Source organism: Acyrthosiphon pisum, chromosome X (assembly GCF_005508785.2).
Source record: "Acyrthosiphon pisum isolate AL4f chromosome X, pea_aphid_22Mar2018_4r6ur, whole genome shotgun sequence".
Lineage (NCBI taxonomy): Eukaryota > Metazoa > Arthropoda > Insecta > Hemiptera > Aphididae > Acyrthosiphon > Acyrthosiphon pisum.
The window spans coordinates 57,811,048-57,820,551 of NC_042493.1; the positions used below are offsets into that span (position 1 = coordinate 57,811,048).

General features: G+C 30.0%; 1 protein-coding gene across 1 annotated transcript in view; it reads right to left on the minus strand.

Annotated features, from left to right (window-relative positions):
• LOC100167925 (piwi-like protein Siwi) overlaps positions 1-2,697 on the minus strand; it is a gene marked incomplete at its 3' end in the record, with an annotated part of 14,106 nt that extends 11,409 nt beyond the window's left edge. Inside the window, exon 1 of the mRNA XM_016805294.2 lies at positions 2,284-2,697. The remainder of the gene's footprint in view (positions 1-2,283) is intronic.
• Between the last annotated feature and the right edge of the window lie 6,807 nt (positions 2,698-9,504).

Below are 9,504 nucleotides of genomic sequence, written 5' to 3' on the forward strand. Positions count from 1 at the left end.
CCCCACACCTAGGCACAACCCTGGCCGAAAATATACGGTGGTATGTGATTTATTGTTAAGAGGACGTGATACCCACATGTGTTGTCTCCGTCTTACACACGTACAACATTGCAAATTTTCGTTCAGCAGGTTCAATAGTGTGTTGTTAGATTTGATATTAGAGTCAATTGACCTATTATCAAATTTAAAGGTGAGATTATTTAGGGCCCCACATAGGCTTTTATTAATTTTATTATTTTTAAGTGAGTTATGATCATTTTAAAATGTACAGTTTCAAAAAAGTAATAACTTACTTTAAACTAATATCAATAAAAGCCTACATGGGACCCAAGATAATAATCTTACCTTCAAATTTGATAGTAGGTAAATTCACTCTAATATAAAAACTAACAGCACACAATTGAATCTGCTGAACAAACATTTGGTATGTCGTATGTGTGAAAGACGGAGACAACACATGCGGGTATCATGTCCTCTTAATATAATATTGGTTATCTATACGTGCTCCGATCTCATGAAGTGTTGCAAAAATGACAATATTTTAAGAATGATCACAATTTTTTTTCTCTTTTAAAATTACTAAAATATATTTATCTTAAATAAAATAGGTAATTTATTGAAAACCCATTAAATATGCATGTTGTATGCATTTATGAACTATTATGCAATAATCCTCTAAATATGCAAAATATACAATATAAAATTTGGTGTTTAAATTCAGTGTGAGATGAACCGTGGAGATTTTAGAACCCCCTAGACGTGCATACACTTAGTAAAAATATGCAAATGCATATAAATCCGAGCTCTAGTAATCATTAATCACAAGAATTTAAAAAAGATTATCTTAAAACCATGCAAAAATTGATGGAATTGTCTTTAATTTGACAGAGAGAAAAGATTGTTTCATCATCAAAACCTAAATCCTAAAAATTATTACCTATATCTAAAAAAAATTACTGATAGTGACATCTGAAATATGATATCATAAACAATATTGCTGATATTTAAGGTTATTTCTAATAAATAATCTATTTTTATAAAATATATGAATAATGTATATACTTAATAAATGTAGGTATTCATGTATTGAATTTGATTTTCATAAGATAGGTAGGTAGGTAGCTTAGAAAAAATATTTAAAAAAAATACCCAGTAAATAGGTTCAAAAATCAATATATTTAAATAATACAATTTTTTATGGATATCTTATAAATAATTTAAATGCACCTACCTACCTAATTATTTGTCACTTATAGTTAAACAGTTATTAACTACTTAACTATTAATATTATATAAATTACATTTTTTTAAATTGATTAAATTAACAAAAGTTAAACACCCCAATAGCACTATTATTTCAACAATCTATCGAATAGTTCCATCTTAAACACGCATAACTACATTTGAAATAATTTAATTAAGTACAGTTATTTTTGTATATTTAATTTTGTAATTTTTACATTTCACGGGTTTGGATCCAAAAGGCTCTATGTAAATATTTTATTAATTTTTGATTACCAAATTTATTCTCAATTAACTGTTGAAATACAAATTCTGATTTAATTTAAGAGGTTTTGATAACTTATACGCCCAAATCAAATAATTATAAGCTGAAAAATATTTAAACACATTTAAATTGGTTTTTCTAAAAAATTTTTAATTTACATATAGAACCTTCTGGATCCAAACCAGAGATTTAACAACTTGGGATCCCTAATTCTAAGGTAATTTACTGCAATTTATTTTTTCCACGAACCTCGAAGATCCTCAGCACGGTGAGCGATACTAGATAAATCCTTAAGTTCATAATTAATCTTACAATTAAGAAGTCAACCCTATCCATGCTAGACATTCTCATTGCGACTTTGCCATTCATAAAAATAATACTTTGTACCTATCCTTAACATAACATTAACGTCAGTACATTTTTAACAAGTAGGTAAAAATTAAAACACTTGGTTAGTTAAGATACAGTACAATGGCGTCTCGTCGATCAAAAAAAAAGTATGTAGGTACCTTGAGATACAACCTACAAATGTTCACAAAAAATAAAAATACTTGGTGAAACCGTTGAGACACGGCTCTGGTCAATCAAATTAACGTGAAAAATACAGAATTCTAATACACGGTCAGCACACGGAATCATTCAGAAAAAAAAAATTTAAAACCACGTTTTTTTCAACATTTCTGCCTCCCCAACGACCGTCGTTCGAGCGTTGAAACCAAACGATATAAGATTAACAATATAATACTAATGTTATTACATAAATAAAACAATCATACCTGAACGTTGCGTGTAAATTTGAAGTAAAACAACGTTTGGGGCAACCGCAAAAAGAAAATCTGCATACACGTGAAACGGACGTGAATGTCGGTTAAACGAAAATTCGAAAATGTCGGACGGCAGAAAGGAGTAAACGACGCGAGTTATAAGTTTGAAACTAGCGCTGGTTTGCCGTGCGGGCTTGTCGGAACACCAAAACGAAAGTGCGCTTGCGCCGTACGGGATTCCGTGTCGCAAATGGGCAGTGGCGACAACTGCCGAGCGGCAACGCCGTGAGCAGAACCGACAAACTTGTGTAAAAGTGCACAGAAAGAACGGTAGAAGTGGTAAAAGTGGCAGAAAACGACGGAAGGAAAGAATGAGCAATCGCCAATCGGAATGCCGGATATGAAAGAAACCGTCTATTGTCACGATTTGAGATAGTACCTACTATCTTAAATCGTTTCAATAGTCTATGAATGCGTGTAAATGGTTGTAAACTTGTAACTACTTGTAACTTGTAGGCCTGTGGTGTGTTGGCTGCAAACGTACGCGGGGGTAGCGGCGCTCGGCACAATATTAACGAATATTGCGTACTATAAATATACTACATGATACTACTCCGTTCACCAAGGATAATACTGTACACAATCAATTGTTAGATAATTGATTCATAGACATATCATATTATTATATTATATGTATTGTATGCCTATGGTTTGATTCCACTCCATATTACTACTCTATGTTCTACTCGCGCGTAACATTTACTCAAGGTGAATTGATAAATCCACCTTGCGTTGAGTCTTGCATATATTTTATTTACATAATTATATAATAATATTCCTTTGGGAATTATTACCTTTTTGTTATTGTTTAAAAACGCGATGTTTTTATGATTCTCTGTATGCACGACGGTGACACCGGCGCCATCGATCAACTACGATTTCCGATGACTGTCAGGCGTCAGCCAATCACAGAACGCAAAGGCGCTCAGTTTTCGTGCGCGAAAATGGAAATTGGAATAGGGTATACTCGGTAATTACTCTGTGGTTCTCGTCGTATTCTGTAGTATCCCGCATTCCCGCTCATGTATCTCCCAGGTCGCACAATCATATTTATCTATTCTGGGCCCCTCAGTTTTTTTTTGGGGGGGGGGTCCATATTTTTGGGGTCTAGGGTAAAGAAAAATTGCAAGGTCTTAAAAATTGGATCAATAATCAGATGCTTACATATTATCTATAGTGTGATAGTAGTGCATACTAGTGCAAGTGTCAAGTAACAATTATAAATTATAATAGTAACATTGTAACAAGTAGAAGGAGGTTTTTTGTAATAATTGGGCTACTGTAGGTTAAGTTAAGTTTTATCTCTAGCCTTAAAAACAATGGCTCGGACGACTGCACGAGGGCCCCGCTTACCCGACCGTGCAGGAACCCCGTTTTTTAATTCAACGATCATGCAAATATTGCATATAAAAATATGTATGATACTATGATAATATGATGTACAATACTATACGTCTAAACGTGATACGTCTATATGTCTATATCTATTTATATATATAAATTATATATATAATAATGATGAAGATATAAGACATTTACTTTTGGAAGTTTACTTAAATAATGTCATGCTTATGGCTTATGCATTTATCTTCAAAGTTTAAATTCTATAATAAAAATATAATTTTAGTTTTCGTAATTTTGTTGTTATGTAAACTGTAATATTATTGATAATTATTATATTTTATTGTTTTGTAGTTTTCGTATGTTTCAATAGTTTCATAGTTTATTATTAAACGAATTATACCCTATGTCAGGGTTCGCGTTAATATTAGATATACATATATTGTAATTTAATGTTATTATTTATAAATAATAAATAATGTCTTCTCGCAGCCCATAAGCAACAGTTATTTATAAAAATATTGTCGACTGGCGACTGCATAATAGTCAGTAGATATTCTTACAATATTCAAGTTTTATCTATTGGGCCAAAAAGTGTAAAAATTTAATACAATGCTCCTGATACATTGTTACAATAGCAGTTGAAAAATATTAAAAATACATAGGCACAATTTTTTTTTATAAGCATTTAAAGATCGAATTTTCACAAAATTTATGAAATTTAAAATTGAATAATTATTTTGTAGTTAAAATCTATAAAATGTTCAACTTTTATATTTAAGGATTGAAAATGTAAAATAAGATTCCACGTAAGTAGTTCATTCTGTTATCAAAAAAATCTAAAAAATACATAATCACAGTTTATTTTTATAGTCATTTTAAGCTCAAATTTGGACGAAATTACATTATTAAAAAACCTGGGTCCTGGAATAACTATTTTAGTTGTTTTGTTGTGATTGTATAATATTATTCATGGGCACTTGAAACTTCTAAAGTATACTATTATACACGGTAGATTATAGTATAATATTATACTATAATCTACCGTGCTATTATATAGCTATTATAGTATCACGGGTTGTTGTTGATGTATAATGCGTTATAAGTACCTAATGGATATTGTGATATGATTAATTTGGAATTTATTATAGGTACCTATTATAGGTCAATTTTTTTTTAAATACCATTGAAGTATATATATGTCTAATACCTAGACTGATATACCGTCTCCGCTCAGAATCGTTTTTCTTATACAGTGATATTATATCATTGAATTCAAATTTAAAACTATCCATTATACAGTGACCCACTTGTAACCTACTGTACAGCAGAGCGACATCTACTTACCCACCTTTTTTAAATATATATCCGTGATGGTGCTTTTTAGTTTTTTAATATTTTTTTTACGTTAGATAAAATGTTATGAACACTGAACAGTCAAATTATATTAAATATTATAGTATATCAAATTATATTAAATTATATTACAAATTATATTCGTATTTTCTCCAAAACTCTATATAGGCCAAAATATTTCTTTGTGAAAATAAATATTATTTAATTGAAAAACTATTAAATAAGACCTTGCCAATTAGATTAATATCGTATCAAACACGGAATTGGCGCTACTATAAATATATAATAAATGCCTTGATCCACACTAACCTCAGTAGGTAACATGTTAGGGGATTTTAAAAATATATTTTACGTACGTATTTATGGGTGTATTATTATATATTTCATCCCCTCTAGGCCTAGCAAAATTCATAAATACGCCACTGTAAACATTAGGTAACTATACGTTTTAAAAGTCAAAATATTTTTTGAGGCCCCAAATGGCCATTATTATTATTGTTATTTTTAAAATATAATAAGGAAGTTAAAGTTACTTTATTAGTTGCATATTACTTTTTATTAACCATCCCAACAAATCAATATCAATATCAATGTTACATATAATATTCCACTTTTTACACTAATGTAAAATTAAAATGACTAAAAAAAATAAAAACTAATCTACGATTACGATAATACAAAGATAATACTATACACATAGACCGTGAACGAGTTTTATTACATAAAAATATATGATAGTTATATAATGGGTTCAGTCGTTGATTTAGGAGTGGGCAAGGGGGGAAATTTTCCAGGTAGCACCTTTTTTTAGGGGGGGGGGCAACAAATTTTGTGGGAGCTTTTTAGTTTTTTTTCGAAAACAGGTTTATAATGATTTAAGCAACAAAACGTTCTATTAACATCTTAATATAAAGCTATTTTTGATAACTATTCTGTGCAATCAATCTCCACATCTGATAATACCCGTTTGTCGTTGAATACCAAAACCTATTTTTCTGTGCCTACACTAAACAAGAGTGCCGTACGCCAGTGGCGGCTCGTATATTTGTGCACAAGTGCATGTGCAAACTCAAGAAAAATTGAAAACATTAATCATAATTGAAGGGTGCAAATGCAGTACGCGTGGTATTGCCAAAATTTCGAAAATCGAGTTAAACATCGATTCTTATGGAAAAAAATGTGAGGAATTCGATTTTGCAGTCAGAATTAAATTATATCGATTACTTTTGTGAATAAAATCGATTTTAAGACTGATGTTAAATGCATAATGTGATATTGCCACATTTAATGTCAATGCAAAACGTGGTATTACATATTCAATCATGTTCAAGTCAAAACGTATTATTGCCCATGTTATTAGTATTGGAGCATACTTGATATCATTGCAAAACGTGGTATTGCCAATATTGCATTTTTCTTCAAAACGTGGTATTGCAAGAAATAATGCGTTTTGTATCAACAGAAATAGGAACAACTTTAAAACGTGATATTGCCATTACCTTTTCAAAACTTGCAATACCACGTTTTGGTCTGACACGAAATTTTTAAAGCATTAAAACAATGCTTACAATTTAGCCATTTAGGTAGATTTATTTTGACACTGTCAATAGCTTAGTTTTTATTTTTTTACGTATAAATAAACTTATTCTGAATGTTTATAGTCGTCAGAAAATGTGTTAGTTTTCCTTGATTTGTGAACATTTTGGTTTTTGGCAATACCACCTTTTGCATTTCCACCCTTCATTTATACTATAATATCATAATTATCATAATTGTAATAATAATCATAATTGTAGGTACTTATAGTGTTATTAATATTATTTTTAAAAATAAAAAAACATAAAATGTAAAATGCAAAACGTATTATGAAAATATATCAATTGGATTGGGTTATTTCTATGGCCAAACAAGCCGGGCGGTTGTCCACGTCGGAACGGTGTCGGTGTGTATTACTATTATGGTGCAGTAGTGCACACAATCGCCGTGCACATTTGTACAGTGTAAAAACTAAAAATTAAAACAAGTCGAAACACGCAACCCGCGTTATAATGGAATTGATATTTGATATTATGCACGATTGTGTCTGTGCACATAACCAATTAAATTGTTCTCGGCGAATTATTTTTGACGTCGCCGTGCCGTTGCGCGGCGGCATAGACATTATAATTTATTTTTACTCTCATTCGTTTATTATATTCCGATTAACAGCTGATGAATAATGTTAGTCGATCATTATCAGAAATTCAAAACAATCGTGTTTCTATTTAAAAATTTAAACAAAATAAAAGCCAATTGCTGAATAACTAAAATTGGTTAACAATTATTTAATACAATTTATAATATATTATATGTATAATATTGGTTATATTTTTTTTGGATGTGCACTACTTCATTCAAAAACGGTATTGGGACAAAATATCCAAATAAAAAAAAATATTTTTTCCCCCTTTTTTCTTTAGATAGGTACATTGTTCATTTTTAAATCACGTTTAACATTGATAATACTTTGTAATATAGTAATAAGATAATAATAGTAAAAATAATATTTTACGTTGTATAATATAATATCTATATTATAATAACGAGGCTTTAATTATCGGTGTTACATTGCAATTACGTATATCATATCTGTAATCTATATCGTAGTGGTCATAATAAATTAGACCAAGACGACAATTTTATCTACAATTATCTGCTGTCATCGGTGTAGAAGCGAAGTATTGATAGCAGTGCCGCAACTTGGTACATATTGGTGGGTGTGCGACCAATGAATAGGGCCCACGTACAGAGGCGCTACTACTATTTAGTAGTAGGCTAAAGCCCCCCCCCCTGACTACGATTCAGACCCCTCCAAAAAATATTCCTAATTTATTTATATATAAGCTGCTTATAGGTTATTTTAAATTAATAGTTTTGTTAGGTGGGCTGTAGCCCTCCAGAATTTTAACCCTAATTGCGATTATGCTCATGTATTATCTCATGTATCTGTTTTTTATTGAAAAATCTAAATAGTATAAAAGCCTGGTTGAATAAAAAATCTAAATTAAATAAAAATTCCAAACTTGGGAATTTCCCCAGCCCCCAAACCAACATTTTGATTTAAAAAAAAACTAAATCTCTACAAACGAAAAAAATTAGATTACAAACCAATACAAACCGGCTACAAACGAATGGTGAAAAAAAGAATTCAATATTCAAAATTGGGGGGGCTGGGGAAATGTACCTGACGTTCAGTACATTTTGTGCAATTTTAGACGGGCTTGCGTTTCTCCCTGTCAACTATATTGAAAAAGGTAATTAACATGCATATAATTATAAAATATTATAAAATAATTATTTGTACTATTGTACTTATATATTTTTATTTTTATTCAGGATTACTTTATTTAAAAGATAACATGCCAGAAAAAGCCAAAGAACTAGTTACATATTTTGAAAATACATATATTGGAAGTACTAAACGAATAGGACGTAAACAACGCAAAATTGCTGCTTTGTATTCGCCATCGGTATGGAATGTTATGGAAACAACTTTGCGCGATGGTAACCGAACAAATAATCAATGTGAAGGATGGAATCATAGGTTTTCGAATTTAGTAAGTACTGAGGTATACAATATGTATTGTATGTTGTATGTTGTGTGTTATGTATGTATGATTATTGTCATTATATTAATCTAACCCAGTGGTGGCAAAACTACGGGCCGCGGGCCAATTTCCGGCCCGCCATCATTTAATATCTGGCCCGCGAAAGTAATCTACATTACAAATTACAACACTTATTTGTGTATCTATAATATTTTACATTTACATTAAAAAAAAAATTGAAAAATTAAAAAATACAGTATATAATATATTCTTCATATTTAATTCTGTATCGCCATGCCGTAACATTTTTGTTGTTACATTATTGTAATTTAATAATATAAATAGCATTATCGTATCTTATGTTATTTTTGTACGAGCACGATGGCTGTAGAAATTTTGGAACCAAACCTATATTTAAAATTTTAATTTCTAGGTAACACATAATCATCCAAGTATTTGGACTCTAATAAAAAAAATAGCCGCCGACGAAACGAAAATTGCACAAAGAGAGTTGGGGACATTGAATCCACCTCGAAAAAAACCAAAATATGTAAGGATGCAAGATTGCAAGAAAAACTTAAGCTCCTTTGTCTTGAATATATTAATGGTGAAAAAAAATTAGATATTTTTTTAATTGCAATAGCAAATATAATACGATAATTTATTACCTCTTTTTAAACAATTTTTTTATAAACACATTTTATCTGAACTGACTATATTTATTTAAATATTATTAAAAACTTTTAGATGATATAGTATAATACACAATTCCTATAACTAAAGATATAATTATTATATATAACGCAACATATTATTTTTTATTATTATTTTATTACTGTATTATAAAGTATTATGGATATTAAATGATATTAAAACGTTATTCAAAATG